The 12,072-nt window shown below is 40.5% G+C and overlaps 1 protein-coding gene across 8 annotated transcripts in view; it reads right to left on the bottom strand.

The window, feature by feature from the left end:
• The window catches only part of svilb (supervillin b), a 55,493-nt gene extending 44,262 nt beyond the window's left edge, over nt 1–11,231 (bottom strand). For 4 of the 8 annotated variants that reach the window (XM_080907142.1, XM_080907143.1, XM_080907145.1 and 1 more), the window contains exons 1-2: nt 10,678–11,231; nt 246–309 (exon numbers count right to left, since the gene is read on the bottom strand). The gene's annotated coding sequence lies outside the window, so the exon portion shown is untranslated. The remainder of the gene's footprint in view (nt 1–245; nt 310–10,677) is intronic. The other 4 variants (XM_080907146.1, XM_080907147.1, XM_080907149.1 and 1 more) reach the window with 2 other exon arrangements.
• Between the last annotated feature and the right edge of the window lie 841 nt (nt 11,232–12,072).

Below are 12,072 nucleotides of genomic sequence, written 5' to 3'. Positions count from 1 at the left end.
AGCTTTTAATGGTTACTAAGCATGATAAGCTAAAGCACTCGAGTAAGTAAATCATATAGATCGGTTCAATGCGTCCCTAGATAACAAAACATAAAATAACAGTAAATGCTGCATATCATTTACTTTTAGTTTACATTATAGGTAGCTATATAAATAAATCCACCTGCTATAAACCCATTTTTAAATTGTTTTAATATTGGTATCCCATCGTGATTTCACATAAAGAGAGTTTATTCTTTACTGACCTTAAGGTGTCTGTTGGCAGCGAGGTGGAGGTACAAAGTTTGGTAGACGCTTTAGATCCAAATCCTGAGAAGAGAAACAAGACACAGTTAAACTTGAATAATAAATATATACATATATATGTTGGCATTGCAAGTACCGAAGCATCTGTATCAAAATAATAATAATGGATTGGATTTATATAGCGCTTTTCAAGGCACCCAAAGCACTTTACAATGCCACTATTCATTTACACACTGGTGGACGCAGCTACGGTTGTAGCCACAGCTGCCCTGGGGCAGACTGACAGAAGCGAGGCTGCCATATCGCACCATCGGCCCCTCTGGCCAACACCAGTAGGCAAGCAAGGTAAGGTGTCTTGCCCAAGGACACAACGACCAGGACAGAGAGCCCAGGGATCGAACCGGCGACCTTCCGGTTACAGATGCGATTCCCAACCCCCTGAGCCACGGTCGCCCCGTAAATAAACCGTATGTTTCACTATAATGTATTACAGAGTTCTTTATCCACTAATCAAAGACAAAACCTGAAACAAAATTTAAGAAAAGGAACAAGAAACAGCTCAATATGCATCATAAAGAAAGTTTTTTAAAACCTTCTGAACAGCTGAGCTATTTTGAACTTTAAAATTACATCTAAATGTAAAAAAACAACTACAACTTTACAATAAAACAAAAGAATGGCACAATCTTTGCTCTATTGTATTTACAAGCATACAATTCTGGTAGCATGGTTGTAGCATACATGGTATAACTATGCTATAATTGTACTGCTTAGAGACAATCAAGAAAGAATGGAAAAGCCTTGTTGCTTCGATCACTTTCCAGAGGTGTTAAATCCTGTCTAGCTGCACTTTAAATATGTGTTTTTGTGTTTGAAACTTGTATAAATCCACGACTGAATTGCTCGGTCCTTATCCATATTTGATTTCAAAGTACTTCAAACAACATACATATCCACCAGTGTTGCTTGGTGGAGTTTTTTTTTTATAGTGTACTATAACACCTACCAATCCAACAATCAGTACAAGACATATAGCCTTATATTATTTTTCTTTTGACATTTAAAGATGAGGAAAATCAAAACTTCAACCCATTCACAATCTAATTTTTTATGAGGAAACAACAACCTTTTACCAACATTAGAAAATCTCTTTACATGGGCACAAGAATTTAAGTTAAAGTAAACAATGACATTTAATGCAGGAAACAAAAATCAATCAATAAATAACTTAATCAATATTAAACGAAACCATGACCAGCTTTGGACAAAACACCTACCAAGCTGGGAACAGACAGACAAAGACATTTTGAAATAATTCACAGGATTATTTTGATGGGAAAACACAAGACCGATATAAAATAGGTTGATATTATAGAGCGATTGACCAAGAGTTGCTGCTGTGCTCTTCTCAAACTAAACACTTGGTTCATTTCTCACAGGAAATTTCCAACCCCACAATGAGCTCACTTCAAAAAAAGAAAACTCTGAGTTCACATCCAGTTCCCAACTGATATCTGACCTTCTCGCTCACATGTCACAGCAACAGCAGCCTGTTGTAAAGTTGTATCCCTGTATAGGGGACCGATCACATTACTGCTCCAGACGCCTCCATAACATCTTATTTTGGCCCCCGAGTGACTGTGTGGCAATGCTGTGCAACTTTTGTTTTGCAGGGTAAGAAGGAAGCGTGGATGTGTAAAGATGTGGTTCTGGAGAAGGCAAAATCCTGACAAGTATCAAGTTTAAGGGTTTCTCGGTAATATGTAGGTGACTTCAGAGAAATCAAAATCTGTTAGACTCCTTCATTTTATAATTTATGCTCTTCTCTGTTTACAAAACACAGATTGCTGAAAAGCTGTCCATGACTACTTCTGTACTCTGTACTTCTGTATTTTCACATGTGCGATCAATAAATGCCATAACCTTTGGCATAATCTGTTCTCAAATCCACAAACATTCAGCGTTTTCACAGCCTGTGGGAATTCGTAGAGCTGCATGTATCTGTCAGTCTGTGATTTCACTAACATACTTCCTCTGGTGGAAAGCCCCTTGTACAGATGTCAGCTTGTCTTTCCTTGGAAACGCCTGCAGGTTGTCAACAAAACAAGCAGCACAAGCATCAAAGCTGGCACTGCCAGAGAGCGGCTTAGGCTGCTGACGGTCCTAAAGTGAGCGTGGAGAGGAGAGGGATTTTCTATAAATATTCAGAGGTGCAAAATAGACTCCCTGAGTGAACTAGGGCTTTGCTTTCCACACAGTGTCTTCCCATCATACACCTTGTGATGTTTTTACAAAGCGTTTCATGAAGAGTGCATTTACAAGATAAGGCATCCACAGGAGCATCTACCTGTTGAAATATAAAGTGCTAAATGAGAGTAGCTAAACCACATTTTTTAGTATCATAATCTTAATTTAAAAAATTTTGCATAGTTTAAATCTCATATCACAACTGTTTGATCCAACCAATAAGAAGTCTCAAGGTGAATCACCTCATCTATCAATCTCTGTCACTTTTCTTAGCTAAGAGCTAAATTGCATGGATCTTCCAAGCTAATCTAGACAGTTAAAGGTATTCAAGTGGGTTAAGAAAGTCTTCCTAAAGCCTCTTCCTCTTCAACAGGCCTTACCTGTGCCAGAGGGCTGCACATGGTTCACATGGTAACTAGAGATCCATGGGTTTCGAAACATGTTTAAGGAGAAGAACAGAAGGATAGCCTACGCCTATACTCCCCTCTGGTCACAGTGGTGGTAACGGTGGTGGACAGCAGGAGTGGCAGCAGTGAAGATGAAGGTTGCTACCAGCAAGCCGAAAAGGAGGGATGGAGGTGGTGACACGACCTCGCACGCACACACATATATACACACACGGACACGCAGAGCAGAGTGACTGGCCACAAAGCAAGCTACAGCCTGGACAGACTGGCAGTCGTGCAATGCCGGTGTGTATGTCGGTGTGTGTTCGTGCACGCAAGCGAGCCGAGAGAAAGAGGGAGAGACAGCACAGCAGGGTGCTAAAGCAGCTCAGAACCCTAATCAGATTACAGGCAGAAATTAGCCTTGATGATGAAAACTCTGGAACAGGATTGGAGGAGGATGCCAGGAGGACTGCAGGTGGTGGTGTGGGGCCCAGGACTACTGGAAGTCAGATGGTAGCTTAACACTGGCATAGTAAGGGCATGCTTCAGCCAACATTGCCAAGTGCCATCAAACTTCTATAAACTGAAGCCAAACACTGCATTAATATTATGATTAGGCTCTTAGGCTACATTCACACTGCAGGTCTTAATGCTCAGTTCTGATTTTTTGATCAAATCCGATTTTTTGTCTGCTTGTTCACACTACAAATAAAATGCGACAGCAAACGCGCTCTTGTGTGACCCCTCAAAGCGGCCCGCATGCGCAAAAGAAGACGTCACACACAACGCGCTCTGTTTTAAGTTATAGAGTTATTTTGTTATTTATATATGGCCTAATAATTATCCTTATTGCTGTTTTAGAGAGGAGCGGTGCTTCAAAGGATAGTTGGAAATGTCTGTCAGAATCTGCAGATTATACAGTACACATAAAATGTTCACATTTCTCCAACTTTGTCTTCCCAACAGTTTCACTAACATCTACACGGGATGGCCAGGAATCTTCTCCGGCGCTGATAATTGGTGTCTGTCTTGTGTCAGTGACGTAAAAGACGGATTTAAAGCGACATGACCGTTCAAACAGCAGTCGCTTTCTAAAACATCAGATGTATCAGATTCAGTACCACATACCAAAGTGACCCAGATCACCTGCAGTGTGGCTGTGAAACTTTTAGTCATTTTAGTATTTATTATTTATTAGTATTTTAGTTTAGTATTACAGTTTACAAGAAAATAAAATTCAGTGTATTCCCAAAGCAATGATTCACTCTAGTTGCAAGGCTATCAGTTTCACCCTGAAGTCAGTAAGGCTTTCATATACAGGGATGTGGCTGATAAGAAATGGCCTTAAATTTGGTTTCCTTCTCATCATACTCCATCAAAACTGTGCTATAAGATCATTGCTTTTTGCTTCAGCACCTGCTTCATGTTCATTGTTTGCTGCTAAAAATATGCCAGCGAGTCAGGCATATATGATAATCACATAGTGCTGGTGCAGAGGCAGTTTTATTGAAGAAATGGCAGAAGCCACTTCTGTCAGTCATTACATCAGTGAGACGAGTGAGGACAACGCAGCACCCTGGAGGTCACAGTGAGATTTCAGAGAGTCATGGCATAATCTCCTCCAGCAGTGCAACAGCTGGCCACCTTTAGTGATATAACACATGGAAATATATATTGGGAGAATGTATGAAAAGCTCTCTGTTTTTAAGAACTTAAACTCTGAAATATCCATCCATCCATTTTCTCCCACTCTTGTTTTTGCCCTTGTATATGTAATGTTTTCAGCAGAAAGTTTGGATCACAAATACATTAGGTAGCGTAGCTTACTGCTAAAATTATATATGGCAATTAAAAAATTTATAGTTCAAAGTACATTAAAAGTACAAGGTAAATAAAAACACCTCAAAATTCAGAATTAGTCATGTGAGATTTCTTAGCTGTTTGTGGGCCACAGTTTCAATCATTCTCTGCTATTTGTGACAATAAATGCTTATATGTGATGCAATGTACGAGGCATAAAAAGCCCTAAAATCACAATGTGTAGAGCACCTGGAGCAAGGATGTATGCAGCCTGTAGTGTTTCCTGTAGATAACAGAGGATGAAGTTGTTTTTAACGATCGGTGACCTGATTTAAAAACAAAATCTTGTTACACAGTTTTGGAATCACTTGCTTACTCACTCGTCTTCTCTGCGTGATGCGTTTTCTCACCCTTTCACACACAAACTACCCCCACCTCCTCCAGTCTGCCTCTGCACCCTGTAGACGCCCCTAATAAGGCAACATGTGTTGTGAGTGGCTGCCTCGGAGAGAGGTCACCCCGTCAGGCAGCCTGCCTGTGTTTATCAAGGGACCATCTCCACGCCTTCTCCCCGCTGCTCTATCTTGTTTTCCTTGCCATTCCTTCTTTTCCTTCCCCAGATTTGCCATCCGTGCATCTGCCTCACACACTCCTCTTGTCTCTCCCACTCATTCCCAACAACTCCTTCTCATTCTCCATGTCTTTCTCTCTCTTCTACTCTTTATTGCATTCATTTTATTTCACTTTGTCTTATCGGTTTCTCCACCACTTCCAGTAGCAACAAACACAAGACATCCTCTTTCACTCATTCTCTGTCTCATTGGTTGCATACAAATTTATCATTTCAAAATCTGCCAGACGTCATTCATAAGGCTTTTCTTAGAAGTAAACCACAGTGGCAGGGGATGTAATACTTCAAGCTTTCCAAGTAATAAAGATGGACTACGGGTGGATGAGCTGATGACAAGATGGGAACTCGTGTCAGACATCACGACCAGCGCTCAGGTTTAAGATCTGATTTGCAATCCTCTTCTATCATTCAAAATTTACAGTAACCCAATAAAGAAGTGTCTCCTTAATTTTATATGAGGATATCATTTAAAAGGTCAGCTGTAAATATCTCACTTATGCAATTTTTGTACAATTTTTAGTGCATTTGTACAATAAATGAGCTTTCTTAATGCACAATATCAGCAAATCTAAATTTTAAATTAAAAAAAATACTTCACTTTTGAAATTAGGATATCCTGCCAAAACATTATCTGTAAATAAATCATAGCAACAAAACTCTGATGTTAACAGGCCGTCAGCGACATTAAAGGGATGGATGTGCACATTCAGACCACTTGGTGGTCTCACGGTCTGTTAGGTGGAAGACACAATGTGAAACTTTGCTCTACAATTTCATCACTTTTCAGCACAGGATGTACAAACGCTGTCATGCAACCTTCAATAAAACTCAACACCCAGAACATCATGTAAACACCACTTAACAAATCCCTGCATGACTCAGCATCAAAGCATCTCTCTGCTAATCACGCTTGACCTGAGAAGCCCAAGCTGGATATAAAGAGTTTTAGCTAAGTTTGGAGGTATTCCTACAGACAGCAACACCATAGGATAGTTTGTTTGAATCTGTTTTGACAGCCTTAGCTTTACTGGGCTTAAAACTTTCTGTGATGATACTTATGGGGGGCTTGTGTCGAGTACAATGTTGTGCTTTTGCATTCCGAGTTAAAGACAATATTTCAACTCACAAAAACAAGCACTTAATTCCCGTGCATACCATTCCTGCTGCACTGCATCACAATCTGCAGCCACTTTAGTGAGTTAAAGAAAAATAATTTCCATGAAGTCATTTGGTGAGTTTAAACTGCTATGTGTCAACATTATAAAGAAAAAAATGATTAAATGATTCCAAATATTAACCATAATGACACAATAAAAAAATCATTATACACACTGATTAACTAAACAGAGAAATCATTCCCCAAATTTCCTTTACACTCTATATATTTTGTTGTCGTCATAGTGGATCATCTGCCTCAATCTCACCTGACCCTTAGCATCCTCTTCTACATGTCATCCTTCACTGCAACCGTGAATCTGGTCTTTTCCTCCTGTCGGGCAGCTCCGTCTTCAGCATCTTTTGTCTAGTGTCTCCACTTTTCCTCCTCTGCCAATGTCTAAACCATCTCAACCTTCACTCTCTAACTTTGTCTCCAAACTACTGAACCTGAGCTGTCCCTCTGACATACTCATTTCTACCACTGACCCTCCTGGTCCCTCTTACTATCTTCAGCTGTGCCACCTTCTTCTCCTTCTCAAGCTCCGATATTGCCTGTGCCTCCGTCTCCAAACCAGACATTGTAGCAGGTCTCACTATCACTATTGAAACTTTCCCTTTCGCCATTGCTGCTATCCTTTCATCCTTGACACTCGTCTCTGAGGGATGAGACATTTGTCTCTGTCCACTCCTCTTCCTTACCTCTCTTGTGTACTGTCTGTTGCTTTGGTTGATTTGACCCTGGAGTTAATTTTGCCAAAAAGTGATGAACAACAAACAACTATCAGCAACCAGCAGCTAAAACTGATCCAGGGTTACAAACTTGATTCTTTTTAAATTAAATCCTCTGGCCCTGCCTCACAGTCCACCAGTATATATGTTAGGTTAATGGTTGATACTAAATTATCTTCATGTCCAGGGTGCATCTAGTCAAATATGAGCTGGAATGGGCTACAACTTCCCTGTGACCCAAGAACAATACCTGAGAAAAAAATGGATGGATGGTTCATAAATCTGTACTTTTTATTCACAAGATTTTATTTTTAATCTGGATTTAAAAGATAATTACATAGAAACAGCAGTCAGCCTCCTCCAGCTTGGTCCCTGTGTGACTCTTTTCTAAACCAGACATTTAAATTTAAACGTTAAGACGCTCTCTTTTTTTCCTCTATGTTTCTTCACAACGTCGTTGTGATGTCACACTGCAGATGGGTTACTTTGCTCAGCATTGTTTTTCAGGTTCTCTAATACTCTGTACAGCATATGAATCTCTGCTCCCGCTAACTACTCACATCTTGTTTTAGTCCACATGAATAAATTAATTCTGTCATTTTCTTTTCCCAGAACTTTTCCCAGAGTAGTAAAAAAAACAAGATTACAGCACATCTGGTGCTTACTGTAGAACAGCAAAAAGCTTTTGTTTCATTGCAGAAAAATGTTGATTATATCTACATGCTACTTTGCACTTCCAGCAGCAGCAGACAATATGCTCAAAGTTGGCCTGCCTAATAAAGGTTGGCCTGCCTAATAAAGGTTGGCCTGCCTTTATTAGGAGAATTTCTTCCTTTTTGATTAGCTATTGTGCACTAAATCACATAGAGATACATGTGCTTATGTAGACACATGTACACACACGTACAAGATGCACACACAGGTCAAATGAGAAGCAGAGTGAGCACTGCTGGAACTTTCATGCTTCCTCCTTCCTTAAACATTTACTCTGGCATTCCCTCTTTAGATTCACATCTGTGTTCCTCTCTGCTGAGTTGCATCAGCTCTGCCTGACGCTCAACACAGAAATCTGCCCGCTCTGCTCTTATATGGATATTGATGAGCACAGAGGTCGATGCAGAGGAGAGACACTAGAGTTCATCAACTCTCAGAGCAGTAGAGAGGGAGGAAAACAAAACAGAGATGGAGACCGAGAGAGAATCAGTAACAGAGGAGGAGGACGATTTCACGCGAGAAATGATTACTTAATGATTTGGCTATCCTTTCTTTAGGGGTACATTGTCCGTTGTCTTCACATTATACAACATTACGAGGTAGCTTAAGGCAACTCATGAGCAGACAAAGGAGAAACATCAGTTCAATTAGATACAGTGCATAGTTACTTTTGTACTTTGCATTAATGCAGATCCATTTCTGCAGCTTCTCTACTGTTTGCTGGATAAAGAGCAGACAACTGAGCTGAGACAGACTCCATGATTAGCCACTGCTCTTATTAAAGCCCATGTTACACTACTGGAGATTCAGACTGACTATAATCAACGTGATTGCAGACAATAAAATGACCAAAACAAAGGCGACAAACCCTCAGTTATGAGTTGTAAAACATTATGAAGCAAGAACACGATATCAGTAAGAGAGGATATCCTTAATATGGACACCTTAGGCACACAGTTCTGGCACCGAAGTCCCCAGCTCTATGGTGTACAAACTTTATGTTTACAAATGACAGCCAATCAGAAGAAAGTTAGCTTAAATGGAGGGGGAAAGGAGCTGAAAGGGCTTGTTTCAGAGTGTTGAAGAAACAAGAGACTGCACTGGGGTCGAATAAGAGATAAAAATAGGATTATTTATAACTATGAATCACACAAAACTACTTTAGAAGGGGCCAAGAATAAAAATACAGAGCTGAAAAGGAGCACAATAATTCCCTTTTCACTCATAATCACATGCTAAAAATCGGTCAGAGATTATCCATGGCACTTGAGTATCTACAGAGATCTTGTGTTAAAGAACTCATTTATTAATTTGCATGCATTGGCCAACTTCAGAGGTTTCTATCACCCTTAACCTAAACATTAATCATACAATTAGAGTAAAGCCAGACTATTAGAAGACCCAGAATGGATAGCTGCCTAACACAGTGCGGACAGCAGACAGCACAATCACAAATCATGCTGAGCTGAGGAGACAGGGGTCAGGAAAGTTTCTCATTCAGGCTGCAGAAGAGTGATGAAAGGATTTTAAAGAAGTAGAAATGGCTCTAATTAGCCTAGAAAAATAATTTTTTAGAAACATGAAATTTTTGCTTCCTTGAAAGAAACAAATCAATCTTCTAATTTGAATATTTGTTTTCTAGAGATGAAACACACTATAAACCCTTGCTGTTCTTCAAAGTAGATCAAACACGTATCCAATAAAACAGAACAAAGTATGTATGTATGCATGTATTGCTAACTGGGTAAATGCCTACACATAAGCTCGTAACACTTGGAGGTTTGAGCCAATCTCAATTCTCATTTGTGGATGAACAGAGTCCAGTGGCACAGGGTCAAGCCTGGGGCCGGCCAGTAAACCTGTCTGTTCACTTTGATGAGTGCAGCAGGTGCAGAGCACCAAACAACTGGTGTATGGCATCACATGCTCCCCCCACCACCCCTCACAGAGGCACACATGCTATAAAAACAAAACTGTGGAGAAATGATGCCGGCCGATGCCGGAACAACACACTGGCCCAGCACATACTCATCAGATCAGCTGCACTTGCATACCACCATACAGCTATAATCTGGGGCTTGGAATGCTAATACCCATGTGGTTACTTGAGACATAAGTGCAAAACTAACAAGAAGCAGACTCGGCTATGAAGAAAATGTAAGCTAGACACCATCTGAAGACTGTTCAGTTTTGTGTTTTGGAGGTAAAGTTTGCCTCCATTCATGGGCATATGACAGAAAAGGAGGGACAATGAAGGACGTCTTCCAATCATAAAGAGAACATTTAAACTATAGGACTGTTGTTAAAGTCAGTGAACCTGCAAACACAACCACCTACAGGAGTAACAGTCATCTATGAGTGTTTTGTACCACTCTGAAACTATAAATAAAGATTCCTCTAAAAATATAATCAAATCAAAGTCTTAGAAACATTATACAGATGGTCATTGAGCTAAAGAGGTCTTATTACAAAGCATTTCGCCTACAAATATCTGTTCAGCATTTTAAAAATGACATCCAATTTGACGGCGCATCATTTGGTGATTGCGCACAATGCCAAGTTTACTTAATCAAACAAGCAGAAAGTTACCGGTATCTTTAAGCATTGTTGCCCTCTATATGTTTATGCTAAATGACTGACGTTTCATAAAAATAAAGGAATTTGCAATCATGTAATCTGTTTATATGTGATGTGCTGACTTAGAATTTAGGATAGCAGACATAAGATTAAACCAGCAGAGATAAAATCATACTTGCAACTCACGTTAGCTCCAATAAAAAGGAATCGAGAAAAGTGGTTCACAGGTGAAGTCCATCTATCCTGGAAGGAGAGATATCAAACCGCCACACAATGATGCTGAGGAGGCAGGAGGTGCAGGTGTGAGCAGGTAAACCCAAACAGAGAGCCTAAGTCATCTACCGTGAAGCAGGTCCAACCTCAGCAGCTGACAAATATATCCCGGTGCTTTCCCTCTAGCTCTGCGGTTCTGAGATAAATAAATCAGTCCTGGAACAGCCAAGCAAAGAAAGGGAAGGAGGGAGAGGGAGAAAGAAGGAGAGGGAGTGGGGTATGCAGGAGATGGGTGAAGGACAGAGGGAAAAGAACTGAGGGGAAAAGAGGGGTGAAGCTGAGAAAAGGTACACAGGCTAGGTGTCTGGATACTCCTATAGTTAGTGATTCTTCAAACTATTCCAAAAGTGAAGATAGGTGGTTCCTGAAATGTCCATTCTGCAAATCAGGTTTGTATCACCGGTCTAATAGAGTTTAAACTGAGGGTCAGAGGCGACACCGCGCTACTTCCAAAGAGTTTAGGGAGTGCGGGCCAAAATTGTTGCAGTAACCTTATCCCACAGCTACCATGTATGGGCTGAAGAGAGCAGCCTCAATTGAGGGGCATCTGCCATAAATAGCCAGGCAGCGTCGGGCTCCCAGAGCAGGAGGATCGAATCAGCTGTTACAACTACAATCCAGCAGCACTGCGTGATCCAGGCTGCGCAGGAACGCCTGCTCTATGACACCAGGGTCATACACAGCGCACTGTTTCACTTGCATTCATTTCAACCAGCCACCTGACCAGTTTGTTCAAAGAAACTAGGATTGCATCAAACGCTGGGATGATGCTGCATTTCATGTTAGGACATTTAAATTCATCTCTGGAGCTTGAGGGGCACAACTGTCACTACATATGCAGCCTCATTGTGCAGAATTTCACATAAATTTGACAGATTATCAACATGATCCATGTCAAACTGCTTACACAGGACAGCTGTGAGATGCTCAAAACAGGAACTCTTGAGCCGACTGTTTACAAAAGCTCACATGTATGACACAGTTTAAAAAGTTGCAGTTTTCATGTCCAAAACAGACAAAAAAAAACAAATGCATATCACTACTTTAACTTCATCTGCTACTACAAGGACTCCTTGCCATGTTTTAAACAAAGTGAATCAAACAGTAAAATACAAACGCAAATGCAGTAAAGCAATTATGGGCTTTTTAAGATGTTTGATAACAGCAGGGACATTAAACTGTATTAAATAAGTCCTAACGCTGTATTTTCTATATAAAAAAAGATCAGCACATCCAGGTGATTAACTTGTGGCTACCGATATGTGTCTTTGGGTACTGTGGTGAAAGAGAAGCAGGTCAATTTAGGGT

This window comes from Rhamphochromis sp. 'chilingali' (genome assembly GCF_963969265.1).
Source record: "Rhamphochromis sp. 'chilingali' genome assembly, chromosome: 16".
NCBI classification, from domain to species: Eukaryota; Metazoa; Chordata; class Actinopteri; order Cichliformes; family Cichlidae; genus Rhamphochromis; species Rhamphochromis sp. 'chilingali'.
Note: the sequence above shows the minus strand (reverse complement) of the source record. Positions and strands in the feature narration are given on the sequence as shown.